Raw genomic sequence first — 14,511 nt, forward strand, 5'->3', positions numbered from 1 at the left:
GCTGGATGAATGCACTATAAGGTGGGAAGAAAGTTGGCTAGATTGTCGGGCTCAACAGTTAGTGATCAATGGCTCCATGTCTAGTTGGCAGCCGGTGTCAAGTGGAGTGCTCCAGGGGTCGGTCCTGGGGCCGGTTTTGTTCAATATCTTCATAAACGATCTGGAGGATGGTGTGGATTGCACTCTCAGGAAATTTGCGGATGATACTAAACTGGGAGGAGTGGTAGATATGCTGGAGGGCAGGGATAGGATACAGAGGGACCTAGACAAATTGGAGGATTGGGCCAAAAGAAATCTGATGAGGTTCAATAAGGATAAGTGCAGGGTCCTGCACTTAGGACGGAAGAACCCACAGGAAAGGGAGGATATTGGAGAAGGGGCAAAGGAGAGGGATGTGTCAGCCCTCAGGGGAGAGGTTTTTCTGTTCATCACTCTGAATATAACATTAAAAAGGTCAACGAATGCCTATGAAAATGCCAGGATCAGTGTTCAGGTGTTTGGATGTTGGTCAGTGCGAGTGTTTCTGATCATTGGCATGGGCACGAACTCAGCACTAAGGTTGGCAATTGGCTTCAGGATTGTTTGTCTGACTTCAGCTTGGGATCTCCTTAGCATTACATGCTTTTATTTTTAGGGCTGTGTATGGCATGACCGCTGTCAGTTTGGTTGATTTTATCAACATATTTTTGTGGGAATTTTCTCATAATTTAAAGATAGTCTCCAGCTGAAATCTCACCCAATCTGCGTGACCCTAGGGATTTCTCTCTTTTTGTCTCCAGTTCAGATGGCAGAGTGGCTGGAGGGGCAAAGGATAAGAAAGATGAGCTTTCATGCTGTCGTATGTGTAACCGCATTCTTATTCTAAACCAATATAACTGTGTTTTAATTACAACCAAAAAACAAACCGAGGCACAGACACACACTTAGGGCTTTAATATCAATATAAACTAGTCTGAAACCTCCTTTTTCCTCTTTTATTCAGACGTCTCACAGCAATGGAGTCAACTGTCATTAAGCCACACAACCACCTGTGAGATGCAATCTCTAGGAGAGATATCCTTTCCCTTCATCATCCACCCCCCAACCCCAGCTGGTTTGTCTCATTCACCAGTTGCATTGTGCCATAACTTAGACCCAGATCCTGCAAAAAGTTTAGGGCGAAAGTAGCTTTGCACACTTTGGTCTCTTTGACATTCATGGGATGTTAAGAATTTGCAGTCAGGGCTCTGAATTGTAAACTTTTTGGGTCTATTTACTCAGCACTCTGCAGAGCTCAGTGCAATGGGGCCCTTTCCCCTCCATAGACTGAAATATGAATAATGATAAAATTATTTTATAAGTGGGGAAATCTGAGATGGAAGAGGGTCAACTCAATGGGCCAAATTCATCCTGAACTGGCAAAGGGATAGAGAAGGCCAATCTGTGACTCCCCTATTTAGTGGCTTCAGAGGGCAGTGCAGGCACAGGCTGGGGAAGTCCTGAGATCCAGCTAGAGAATCACCCCTAATTCATTGGGCCCGACAGGCTTTGCCAGCTCTGTAACTGGGAGAGATAAACTCAAGGGGCACAATTTAGGCCATTTGGCTAAATTTGGACCTTAATGTTGTGACCTTTGGTAAATCATGAATTAATTTGAAACATCCTGATGCCTGGGCCCCTGCTACATCTGCTCAATTTCTCTACTTTCCACATTTTATTAAATAGATATGTCATCTAATTGGCCAGAGCCCATCTCCTCCCAGTCTCAGAGGCATATTCCACTTTCCCTTCCTAGGTCCTGTCTTAGTACCTTTGAACATCCTCAGAGTCTCCCTAAGAGCAAATATATTTCTGGGAGAAATTGCTGAGCCCCTTTTCCAGTTCAGGAGAAATCTCCACTGACTTCTGGAGCTTCCCCTTCTCACACCTGGAAAGAAAAAAATTCACATTCTTATATTTCATTTAGTGATACATTATAATTTCTTGTTAAAAGGGGAATTGAGTCTCCATGGCCAATTCACTCCCTGGCCTCTATGCTTCTGATGGATAGGAGATTCCAGTGCTAAGTGCTGTAGAAATCTGTCCATTAGGAACTAGACTGATACACCAACTCCCCCCTACCCAGCTCATTCCACACTGGTCTCCAAACAGTCCTCAGGTGGGATCTCTCTTTATCGCAGCAGACCTGGGTTAAATTGTAACCAGCATAGGTGCTGACTTCCCCTCTGCCTGGTGGTGCTGGACCCCCACCCCACCCTGGCCATGTCCCGTCCCTGCCCTGCCTTTTCCCACCCCGCCCCCATTCCACCCCCTTCCCCCAAGTCCCCGCCCCTGCCCCACCTCTTCTCCGCCTCCTCCCCCAAGCATACCGTGTCCCTGCTCCTCCCCCTCCCTCCTGGAGCATCCTAAGTGCCGCCAAACAGCTGTTTGGTGGCGGGCCGGTGGCAGGGAAGCGCTGAGAGGGAGGGGGAGGAGCATGAACGTGGCACACTCAGGGGGGGCATGGGGACCTTGGTTGTCAGTGGGTGCAGAGAACCTGCTAATTTTTTCCCATGGGTGCCTATGGTAACCAGTACCTCAGCACTCCTATTCCGTCCCCAGAATCCTGAGCCAGCAAGTCCCCCAGGGATGTAGCATCCAATTCAATAGATAATCCCAGACTCTTCTATAAAAAGGTGAGACTCTCAGGATTAAGTTAATCGGAGATTGGTATCCAAAATGTGACCCTGCCCCACCCATTTTGCTGTGTGACCCTGAGGAGATGTGGTGTTAACATGGTTTCCAAGCTTTTTTCCAGCATAAGAAGTATGTGTGGGAGTGAGAAAGAGCCACATACCTGCTCAAGGTGCTTCCAATGTCCTAGAAAAGACAGAGAGAGAGAGAGAGAGAATCTCAGTCCTACCTGAGTCACACACTTGGGATCTCAGGGAAGGGATTTTGCAGATATAGGGTAAAAAGGACAAGGGTCATGGATACACTGAGCTAATGAGGCTTTTCCATTTCTAATATAAAAGTGTCTCTATCTCTTGAAAGAACAATTGTAACTCACATTTGTGCAATGCACACACTGAGTTATGCTGTCCTCTCTGACCGCTTGACCCCAGTGTCCAGGATTCAGGAGCTGTCCTTTTGTTTGGGATCTGGGATGTTTCTCTGACTTGGTCTCACCTGCAGGAATTCACTCGCTGACTCCTGACCCTTCTCCTCCATCTCACTGATCAGCTCACTGAGATGGGAAATCTTCTTAGAAAGTTTAGTGAAATATTCATTCTGTATGTTCACAATCTCCTTGTCCAACTGGTCCAGCTGGGCCAGCAGGAGTCGCTCTTGTTCCTCCAGGAACTGCCGCAGTTGCTGAAATTGACATGCAATCTTCTGCCTCTCGGCCTGGGTCTGTTTCTGTAAAGCAGTAGGGAAAGGGCTGGTCAGGGACATGGACGGAGCCTGGGGTCCTTGCATGGAGTGCTGAGTGTGCAGGAGGGAGACTTCCTTTTCAAACTCTAAGACATCAAACACTTGACTATACCTTGTGGGAGACTATGCCCTGTATCCCACGAGGGAGAGGATTTTCTCACACCTTCCCATTTGGCCTCTATCTCTCTTACGGAGATATTTCCATGTGCGACCTGGTCAGGATAGTGTGTTATCAGGGACCTCAGAGATAAGAGACCCCAAGGCAGTGGGATTCAGGACTCAGCACTAGATCTAGGCGAAATTTTTTTGCACTAAACTTTTCTTCAGGGAAAATGCAGTTTTGTCACCTCTGAAATGTTTCATGAGTTCATGTAAATTTGCTGTTTGGTAAAAAATAAATAAAAATCTTGAAAAAATCAAGACATTTATTTCAACTATTTCTTAAGAAAATAGCTTGATTTTTTTTATTTGAAATAAATTTATTAAAATTTCCTTATATTTAATATAATTATATCATTTTAAAAAATGGTCCAGATCGAAACAAAACATTTTGAGTTTATCAAAGTGAAAGATGTCATTTGTCCAAGAAAAAATATTATTTTTTTTATCTGCTCAAAATTTTTTAAAGGTTCATTTTTGGTTCTACCCAATTCCCCGCCCCCCGTTTAAAAAAATCCAGACAATGGAAAGTTCTGTTAGGTTCCCAGATCTCCACAGAATTACCTTGACAGAGAAGAAAAGAAGGAAACAATTCAATAAAAACGTACAGACTCAGGCATCGAGCGCTACACTGGATACGTTCAGTTCACCTTGGGAAGATTTTCATCGAAGCCACAAAAGCTGGAAAGTGATTCATTGATTGAAATGAAATGATAGACTGTGAAGAGGAAGACGTTACCCTTCTCTAGGGAGAGGGTTTTACAGGCCCCCCTCATAGGCATCTACACGTACACACACCCACACAGTGTCCCAGGATCAGGGATCAACTGACAAACGCTCACTTTCCCCAAGGCCACAAAGGACTCTACCTACAGACACACCTCACGCCTCAGGTCAGTGTGTAAAGGCCCCACCAGTACCGGAGGCTGCTGGGCAATGGACGCAGCACTGCCAGGTTGTGGCTCAGAGGCAGCCTCATGGGATTTAGAATTTTTTTTTTTAAGGGGAGCCCAAACCAGCTGCTCTGGGAGAAGTCTCGAGAACGCCAAGTATTCCAGGACCACTGAGGTGGGGTGAGCTCAAGCCTGGGGACAGTTTTTGGGCAGTGGTGCTGAAATGCTCTTTATAGGGGGGTGCTGAAGGCGGAAGCCATGTATCTGTGTTGTTACCACTCCTTCAAGCCCAGGGGCAGCACCCCCAGAACCCCTAGTTCCAGCACCTATGTTTTTTGGGGGGAAATAAAAGGGAAAAAAACAGCGGGGGTGGGGGGAGGTGGCCACTCCCCCTGGAGTGCTGCTGTGAGCAGCAGAAACAGCTGGTGGAGTCTGGCGGGAGGCTTCCCAGTGCTGGGAGAGAGAGAGAGGCCAGCAGTGAGCCAGGCAGCGACTGGCACCAGAAAAGAAGGGACGCAGTAAGTGGGGAGCCCGTGGATAGGGACCACAGTGGCTGAGATGCATCGTCGCGGGGGTGCCAGGAACAGAGCTGAAGCCCAGTTCAGGAGGAACAGGAAAGACGAGGGTAATAGGAACAGTAGGGGAGCCACCAAAGGGACAGTAAGAGGAAAGAATGGCAGGTGGGGAAAAGAGGGAAAGTAAAAGGAAGAATAGTACAGTTAAACAAGAGGAAAAATAGCTGGAGTTTCTAAGGCTATGTCTACACTGGCAATTGAATGACTAAATCTTTTGTCTTTCAGAGGTGCTAAACCCTCTCCCCCCGAAAGACAAACGTTTTGTTGCAGCAAGTGCCAGTGTGAACAGCACGTTGTCGGCAGGAGCGCTCTCCTGTCAAAAACGCGAACGCCGCTCATTGGGGGTGGGAGTATTTTGTCGGCAAAAGAGCCAACAAACAGCGGCTACGCTCCCCGACTTTTAGTGACACAGCTGTGTTGACGTGGCCATGTCACTGAAAGCTATGTAGTGTGGACAAGGCCTTTGCAATATAAGAAATTATTCAAAAAGCATTGTTCGAAAAACTATGAGAAAAGTAACGTAAGAAGGAAATATGAAGGAAATATGGTGTAATAAAGGATAAAGTGTAATTAAAGAGAAACAGACTTAAGAAATAAGGAGGAAGTGAGCTGTAGTGAAAATAAGAAAATAGCTAGGACTGTAAAACAAGAAATCCTTACCGTGGCCTAAGGTGTACAAGGCGAATGACAGGAATAGGGAAATGAGCACAAAGGGACTGTAAACCAGAGAGGAGCAGAGGGATAATTGTTCAATTAAGAAACCAACACACGGCACCAAGGAATACCTGTTTCTATTTAGGCTGCAACACAAAACAGTAAACAAAGAACTTTTCCTCCAAACTCTGGGCTTAGAGAGGCTGAAAACTGAGAAGTGAACACGTGTCCCTGGGGCTTATGTTCTAGTGCATTGGATTTTCTAATTCAAAATTCTGTTAGTTCATCAATGTAAATTGTTCCCTATAAAGTGAGTTTAATTAAACTAACAGTCGTTAATACACAGTAGATAAGAACAATAGTTTAAGGTGTAAGCCTAAGTAATAGTTCCTGCTAAAACAACTCATTTTGATTTACTTGTGATTATTCCCCACTTAACTGAATTCTGCTTTACCCAGGACTGAACGGCCTCCATCCAGCTCATTACAAATGCAGGTGAAAAATGACGGGCACCTACCAGATACTCCTGGCTCCTCTTCTCTCCAGTCACTTTAAATCCCAGAAACTTTTCTCTCTCCTCCCTCAGTCTGCAAATGGGCCTGGATCTTTTCCTGAACAAATGGAAATGTTTTGGGTGGTTTGATTTTTATTTTGATAGATCAGAGTGTGAGTGGGGGGGGGAACCTTTTCAACCCCTATCAAAAACAAACAAATAAACAAACAAATGACCGTATTGATGACAGGACAACCAAGCAGGGTTATGACATCAGCGAGACCAAGGACTTTAAGTCATATTAATATTCATGGAGCCTGGGAATGTTTTATATTTGACCTCATGTCTCCCCTGATTTACACCAACATGAAACTGGGGTCACACCCTTGGATTTTCTTTCACGGTGTGAAACAACCTGTTTTGGAGAAGGTTTAACTGACAAAGTGACAGCAATCCCAGAAGCCTGCCGGGTGAGAAATCTGGGCTGGGATTCTCAGCGGAGCCCAACTCCCACTGACTGTAAGCTCTCAAGCCTTGTGGATGGGACTGGCTGGACGGGACTGGTCGTAGTAGGGCAAACCCCATTAGACGTTCTGGCTTTTGTTGAGAACGGTTGGGCTTGGTCCGAGCTGTCCTGAGCCCTTCCCGTGGCAATGCCGCCTGGGCAGCTATTCCACAGCTCCCAGCAAAGCTGCCAGCAGCAGCGGGTTCTGGCTCTCACCGGGGGAGAGCAGCGTGAGGACCAATGGAGCCACTGTGGTTGGTCCCTCAGACTGACGCGGGGCAGCCCCACCCAGGGGTTAGCTTTGCTGCAATCACGTTCAATCCCAAAGAGATCTGACAGGAACCGGCACTGCCTGGAGCCCTCTTGTGCAGGAGCTCAAGGTGCTCAGGGGCCACCCCGTGTTCAGCCCAGCGAGCTCCTCTAGTGCAGACCAGCAACGTGGGAATTCAGAATCCCAAGGAGAAACTTCATCTCCTTGCTGGGCCTAGGACCTTTATCAAGGTGTTGTTCCCTCCTAATGGCCACACTTCATCACTGCTGTGGAGGCAGCATGACCTAGAGATTAGGGTACTGGACTGGGCGCTGGGAGACCTGGGGTCTATTCCCAGCTCTGCCACTGAGCTGCTCGGTAACCTTGGACAAGTCCCATCCCCTTGTTGTGCCTCAGATTCCTCTCTCACCCTCTGTCTGTCTTATCTACTTAGACTATAAACAGGCCAGGGATTGTCCCTCACTGGGTTTTGTGCAGGGCCCAGCACAGTAGAGGTCGGATCTTGTCTGAGGTCTGTATGTAAGTAAATAATAATAAATACTATGATACAAATAGCAATAACCACAGCTTGTAACTCCCCCTTCTCCAGTCTGAAGGCAGCACTCTCACACAGACTGGCCTGCAGCTCTTGTGATTTAAACCTCACTCCTCATTTAGCAGCTTCAGTTCTGCAGAAAATTGCCTTATTTCACCAGTGGGAGGCAGTTTCGAAAAGGATTCGGGATTTCAGATGAAAGATCCCACATCAAACATCTGTATGTAAAGTCTTCATCTCTTGCCCGGCTTGCCACACTGCCCCATCATTTACCCTTTACAGCATCTCTCATACAATGAAGGCTTTACAAAGCAGAATGATGCCGTTATACCTGTGACTGTCAACATGTGATTAAATTAACTGGTAATTAAACCCAAAGCTATAACTCATTAAACTTGACAGCAATTCCTTACCTTGTACTCCTCTGCAGCCTCCTCTATGGGAACGACTGTGTGATCTCGGTGAGCCCGGGATCTGTCACACGCTAGGCAAATGGGAGTTTGATCCTCTTCGCAGAACAGCTTGAGAGGCTCCTGGTGTTCCCCACACACCCTCTCCCCTCCTGCATCCTTTATTACCTGTAAACTCAGTTGTTTGGTTATTTCTATGACAGCTGACAGCTGCCTCTTCGGCCTGGGATTTCTCTGCTCACAGTTTGTCTACACTGAGGGTAGGTGATGGCTATACCTGATTTCTCTCAGCACTGGATGATGCAGGCTCAGCAGAAATTGTGCCCCCGCTCCAGAGTGACAGGTTCTCTGAAATACTCCAGACAGACGGGACAAGAAGCTTCATGCTGGAGTCTGCCCACGGGGTTCTTTCTGGCCATAACTCCCTCTGTGGAGAGCTGGACCCAGCCCCGTGGGACAGGAGTCACCACTGCGGCTGAGTGTAGGGTGGGCTCAGCTCTGCAATCCCTCTCCCCCCAGGGTCTCACCTGTGCACTAAGCCCACCACTCATCTACCACCTTCCCATGACCCTCTGGCAGTTTCACAACCCACCATTTGGGATCCAGTGCCAAGGGGGTATCAGCGCCCTCAGCCCAATTCTGACCTCCCTGCCAAGCCCCCAGCAGGGAGGGGAGACTGGGCCATGGACTCCTCCTCCTGCCTGCTGCCATTCCAGCACCTAAAACAGTCTAGATTGAAAGTATGGGCACTTACACGCTGCACCGAGGAAACAGGCAGCAAACAGACTATCGAGATCACTTATATACTCAGCCATCCCTACGAGTTCCCCACTCCCACTCCAGGCTGTTTCTTTATCCACCTGCTGCACATGGTCCTGGTTTTAGACTGTGAGCTCCCTTTGGTTAACTTGTCTGTACAGTGCCTGGCACAAGAAGCCCCTAATCCCTCACTGGGACTCGTAGATGCTACTGCAACGGGAAACCAGTGCATTCTATTAAATATTGTTATGAATGTCAACACAGAAAATTGTATGGGCTCAAGGCTTGCACATCGAAATCTATGGCCAAAATTCCCAAACTGATATCAGCAGGACGGGGACTCTCTCCCTGTGGCCCTAGGAGATGTGGACAGTTGACAATGCTGGTCACAGGGTGGCTGGCCCTTGAAAGGGAGATGGGTCTCAGCACTACCTGTGACATAGACAGCTCTCCTACGCAGGTGGGGACAATGAAGAAGGACCAGTGACCAGGAGTGGGTGGTGTGACATTGCACTCCATATTTTTATGAAAATATGCTGATGACTATAAATATGACATAACTGGAATTTGCTTTATGCTAAATATGCCATGTAACATATCTTTGCAAAGGTTATGATCTACTGAATAGATTCATCCTATTTGTTTGCATGTATCTTTTCTATGTCTGAATTTAGGGAAATAAGATATGAGTGGCCCATCAACAAACATTTAATTAACAATGGGCGTTGGGAGACGCCAGTCCACACCTGAGCTTTCCTGGGAACATTCAAATTAACATGTAAACAATGGTGTCCGCCTGCAAAAAGCTGACTCTTTCATGGACATGTGACTTGCCCATGTGGCTACAAACTCCATACTGTTGCTGTGATTTTGCAAAGGAACAAAGGAGTTTCCGCCCACAAGAAAGAGAATATAAAAGGCCCTGCAGCCCCTCCCTTTTGTCTTCAGCTGGCTCAAGGTTGCTGGACCCAGGCCATAAACTACAGCTTTGGTCTGAAAAGGATTGGGCCCAGGCTAGGAAAGAATCCGGTCTGTGAAGTATGCTTATTGGAACATCTTTGAGGGTGAGATATTACCTGTAATCAGTTTCTTAATGTATTAGGCTTAGACTTGTGAATTTGTTTTATTTTACTTTTGTGACCTTCCTTGCTCTGTCTGTTATTACTTGAAACCATTTAAATCCTACTTTTTATACTTAATAAAATCACTTTTGTTTATTAATAAACCCAGAGTAAGTGATTAATACCTGGGGGGAGCAAACAGCTGTGCATCTCTCTCTATCAGTGTTATAGGGGTTGAACAATTTATGATTTTACCCTGTATAAGCATTATACAGAGTAAAACAGATTTATTTTGGGTTTAGTCTCCCAGAAAGACTAAATATTGTGTGCTGGGAAAGTCCCTGTTAACTGAGAAGCCCCTGGGCTGAGGGAATCTCCCTCTCAGTAAACTGCAGGGGGGTGTGGCCCAACCCCTTGGTCTGTGCTGGAGCTGACTGGAGTGTCTTAACTCAGCAAGGCAGGAGAGAAGGGGTACCTTTTCTGGCAGGGGGGTTGTTCTCAGTGGTATCCCCAGCACATCGAGTGACCGTCACGAGGGGGTCTCTGTGACTGAACCCATCACAGGTGGGTTATGTGCTCCAATCAGGCCTGGGGTAGCCAAAACAGAGGCCTATGGAGGGCCAGAGGGAGGAGATCTGTGTAAAAGGCAGAGGAGGCCTTGGACCTTCTTCAGGGTGATAAGGCCAAACTCCAGACAAAAAGTCCTGGGAGTCCCTGCTGGGAGAGCAGGGGTGTTATTGACCACAACCCTTTGTGGATTGTTTCTGGGAACCTCAGAGGGAAACTGAGGCAGGGCCTCTGCAGAGCCACCCTGGGCCATGAGGGGGCACACTGGAGGCGGTGACCCTGCTACAGTGCCCTATTGCTGTGCTGCTCCCTCCCACCCAGTCCCTGCTTCCTGCAATCCCACCCCTGATTTTATCAAACAGACTTGCTAGGGTCTGTAGGATGGGAGCACCACTTCAGTGCCCCCGCTAAGTCTCATGAGGGTGGGGCTCCCTTCCTGCCTGCGTGAGCAGTTCTGCAGGGAAAGCGTGATGGGGATGTGTGCCCAGAGGACAGCCTCAGCAGCATCCTACTGCTTCCTTGGCCCCAAGAGGGGAGAAGCAATGAAAGGGAGTTTGTGTCTCTGGGATGTGGTGGGAGGGGCAGAGCAGGTGAGTTTCCCAAGGCTCTAGCTATAAAAATGGTGGTTAGTCAGTAAATTCCTACCTTGAATTCTTCAGCAGCAACCTCCTCTGCAGGAATCAGAGTGATCTCTGTGCTCCTTGGATTTGTCACACACGACACAGATGAGGATTTTATCCTTCTTGTAGAACAGTTTCAGAGGCTCCTTGTGTTTCTCACACAATGTCTCTGCTTCTGGTTCTTTCACTGACTGCAACCTCAATTCTCTGACTGCTTCTGCAACATTCCTGAGCTTCTTGTTAAGTCTGAGGTTCCTCTGGGGAAAGGCCTCTCTGCACTGAGGGCAGGAGACATCTGTATCCAAGCTCTCCCAGCACTGGGTGATGCAGGCTCTGCAGAAATTGTGATCACAGTCTAGAGATACTGGATCTTGAAAATACTCCAGACAGATGGGACAGGTCAGTTCATCCTGGAGAGTTTTTGCTGGATTTGCAGCAGCCATGACTTCTAGTGCAGGAAAGAGACATGAGAGGAGTTGAGTTTCACTTCCCGTGTTCTCAGAAATGGGCTGACTGAACTTGGCTTAGTCATTGGGCATTTCCTTTCTGGGCACAGTCTCGTATTCTTTGGTTTTTGCGGATTGCAGAGTAGCTTTGAACTAAGTGTGATGAGTCCAAACTGAGACTAACTCCTCCCTTTGTTAACCCAGAAATCCATAGCGTAGATACCCCATTGCCCTGCGATTTCCCTTGTCCTTTACTCACTCATGTATGCAAATTAGAGCTGGTCAAAAAAAAAAAATTCTAATGGAACAATTTTTCTGTTGGAAAATGTTATTTTGATTAAATCAAAACTTTGCATGGGAATGTGCCAACTTTGATTTTCTTTTTTTGTGAAGCATTTCAGTGAAGTTAAATTGTTCCCTTTTTGTTTTTCAGTTTGAAGCAACTTTGTTTAATAAAAATGCTTGTTGTATATTGCATTATCAATTATAAAATGAAATAGTCAAAATCAGAATATAACATTACAATGTATCGAAAATAAATATTTAAATTGATCCCAAATTATTAACCTTTGTTTGGTTTTGCAGGAAGTTTCTCTTTTCTTCTTCTTCTTTTTTCTTTTGGATTCAAAATAAAAATGGAATTTCCCCCAAAGGGAATTTCTGGTTCCTGCAAAGCTCTAATGAAAAGCACCAACTCCTTCTACATCTTCATAAATGATCTGGAGGATGGTGTGGATTGCACTCTCCGCAAATTTGCGGATGATACTAAACTGGGAGGAGTGGTAGATACGCTGGAGGGCAGGGATAGGATACAGAGGGACCTAGACAAATTGGAGGACTGGGCCAAAAGAAATCTGATGAGGTTCAACAAGGACAAGTACAGAGTCCTGCACTTAGGACGGAAGAATCCCATGCACTGCTACAGACTAGGGACCGAATGGCTCGGCAGCAGTTCTGCGGAAAAGGACCTAGGGGTGACAGTGGACGAGAAGCTGGATAGAGTCAGCAGTGTGCCCTTGTTGCCAAGAAGGCCAATGGCATTTTGGGATGTATAAGTAGGGGCATAGCCAGCAGATCGAGGGACGTGATCATCCCCCTCTATTCGACATTGGTGAGGCCTCATCTGGAGTACTGTGTCCAGTTTTGGGCCCCACACTACAAGAAGGATGTGGATAAATTGGAGAGAGTCCAGCGAAGGGCAACAAAAATGATTAGGGGTCTGGAACACATGACTTATGAGGAGAGGCTGAGGGAGCTGGGATTGTTTAGTCTGCAGAAGAGAAGAATGAAGGGGGATTTGATAGCTGCTTTCAACTACCTGAGAGGTGGTTCCAGAGAGGATGGTTCTAGACTATTCTCAGTGGTGGAAGAGGACAGGACAAGGAGTAATGGTCTCAAGTTGCAGTGGGGGAGGTTTAGGTTGGATATTAAGAAAAACTTTTTCACTAGGAGGGTGGTGAAACACTGGAATGCGTTCCCTAGGGAGGTGGTAGAATCTCCTTCCTTAGAAGTTTTTAAGGTCAGGCTTGACAAAGCCCTGGCTGGGATGATTTACTTGGGGATTGGTCCTGCTTTGAGCAGGGGGTTGGACTAGATGACCTCCTGAGGTCCCTTCCAACCCTGATATTCTATGTTACCAGACATCATATCCAGCACACTATCCACATAGACAGCAACATCAAAAGGCCTGTGATGGAACTTTCTCACCCATATCACTCACTCCTTTGCACTTCCTTCAGTGAGACAGCCAGTAACTACACAGCTCACTATACATTCCTTCAAGAACCTGTACCCACTCCTTCCCTTCCCTCCTGAAAGTTTCAACTTTTCAATGAAAAACTGAATACCGAACTATTTTGTCTAAACCCCAAAGTATTTCAATTTGGAAATGTCACTGCATGGGAGTTGTAATTTGCGTTCCTCCTGTATCCATCCACCATCGACGGGGCTCCCTGATAGGACTCTCCCACAATGCACCACGGTCTCTCCTTTGCATGAGTCATTGAATTAGGGGAGTCCAATAACCATGATGCATCATGGGAGATGAAGTCCATCTGGGGAACCTAGCCTGCAGAATAAAAAGGGGACATCAAGCAACCCCACGACATCTCCCATGGGACATAGTAGTGGCATGCCCAAATCGATCTGTTTGGTTTCTTGGTGAAATAGTTCAGCTTTGGAGCTTTTATTTTTATTGGTTTTTTTGCATGAAAAATATCAAAACCATTAACGGATGGCAGACGTTTTTTGTGAAAACTTTTTTAAATCAAAACCGCAGTTTTTCATCAAAACCAACAAAATTTTCAAGCAGCCTTAATCATAGGAACATCCCATGAGCTCTTCCATAGATTAGCTAGTCCTGCCAAGCACTTTCAGCTCCTTTCATAATTCACAAGGGGCCATCATGTTCTAATGGTGATCCACAGACGGTTTGTCACTCTTCTCTGGTCTATGTGGCAAACTGAAATTTGCAAAGCCTCCTGTCCTAAGATATTTGGACACAAGGTGACCAGATAGAAAGTGTGAAAAATCGGGATGGGGTGAGGGGTAACTGGCGCCTATATAAGAAAAAGCCCCGAATATCTGGACTGTCCCTATAAAATCGGGACATCTGGTCACCCTATTTGGACACCCAAGTCAATTGGAATGTTCTGGCTTTCTCACTTCTTCCTTCACCTATATAAAATAAACATAAGCAAATCAGAAGCATAGCCACAGTCCTGATGCCAAATTATCCATTGTTTGGTCTGTGGTTAAATACTTAGGGTTGTATTTTCAAAACTGCAGAGTTCGGTGCACAGGTCTTGCTCCTAGTCAATGGGACTTGTGCTCCTTACTCTGTTGGGTCTGCAAAACCATCGAAAGCCGGGGCACTTGGCACTGGCCCCTGTCGGACACTGGGCTAGATGGACCTTTGGCCTGACCCCGTCTGGCCGTTCTTCTGTTAAAGCAAGGGAGCGATCAAGGCGGAGAAGCCCATCTCCTTGCTTCAGGAATTTTGCAGTTTTTTGGTCACAGTCCTCTCTAGTCCAGGATGACTCTGATCGCCCAGGCTCGGATTGTGTCGCTGAGACAACAGGGAGTCCGGTGAGCATGAAAAATACAGGCTTCTCTCGCTGCAGTTAGCCCAGTCTCTCTGATCCTGGAGGACTCCCATCTATCCAGCACCA

The 14,511-nt window shown here is 46.7% G+C and overlaps 1 pseudogene; it reads right to left on the reverse strand.

Annotated features, from left to right (window-relative positions):
• Positions 1 to 916: 916 nt before the first annotated feature.
• LOC144272263 (zinc finger protein RFP-like) lies at positions 917 to 11,619 on the reverse strand (annotated as a pseudogene).
• Positions 11,620 to 14,511: the final 2,892 nt, after the last annotated feature.

Source organism: Eretmochelys imbricata, chromosome 11, assembly GCF_965152235.1.
Source record: "Eretmochelys imbricata isolate rEreImb1 chromosome 11, rEreImb1.hap1, whole genome shotgun sequence".
In the NCBI taxonomy this organism is placed as follows: Eukaryota; Metazoa; Chordata; order Testudines; family Cheloniidae; genus Eretmochelys; species Eretmochelys imbricata.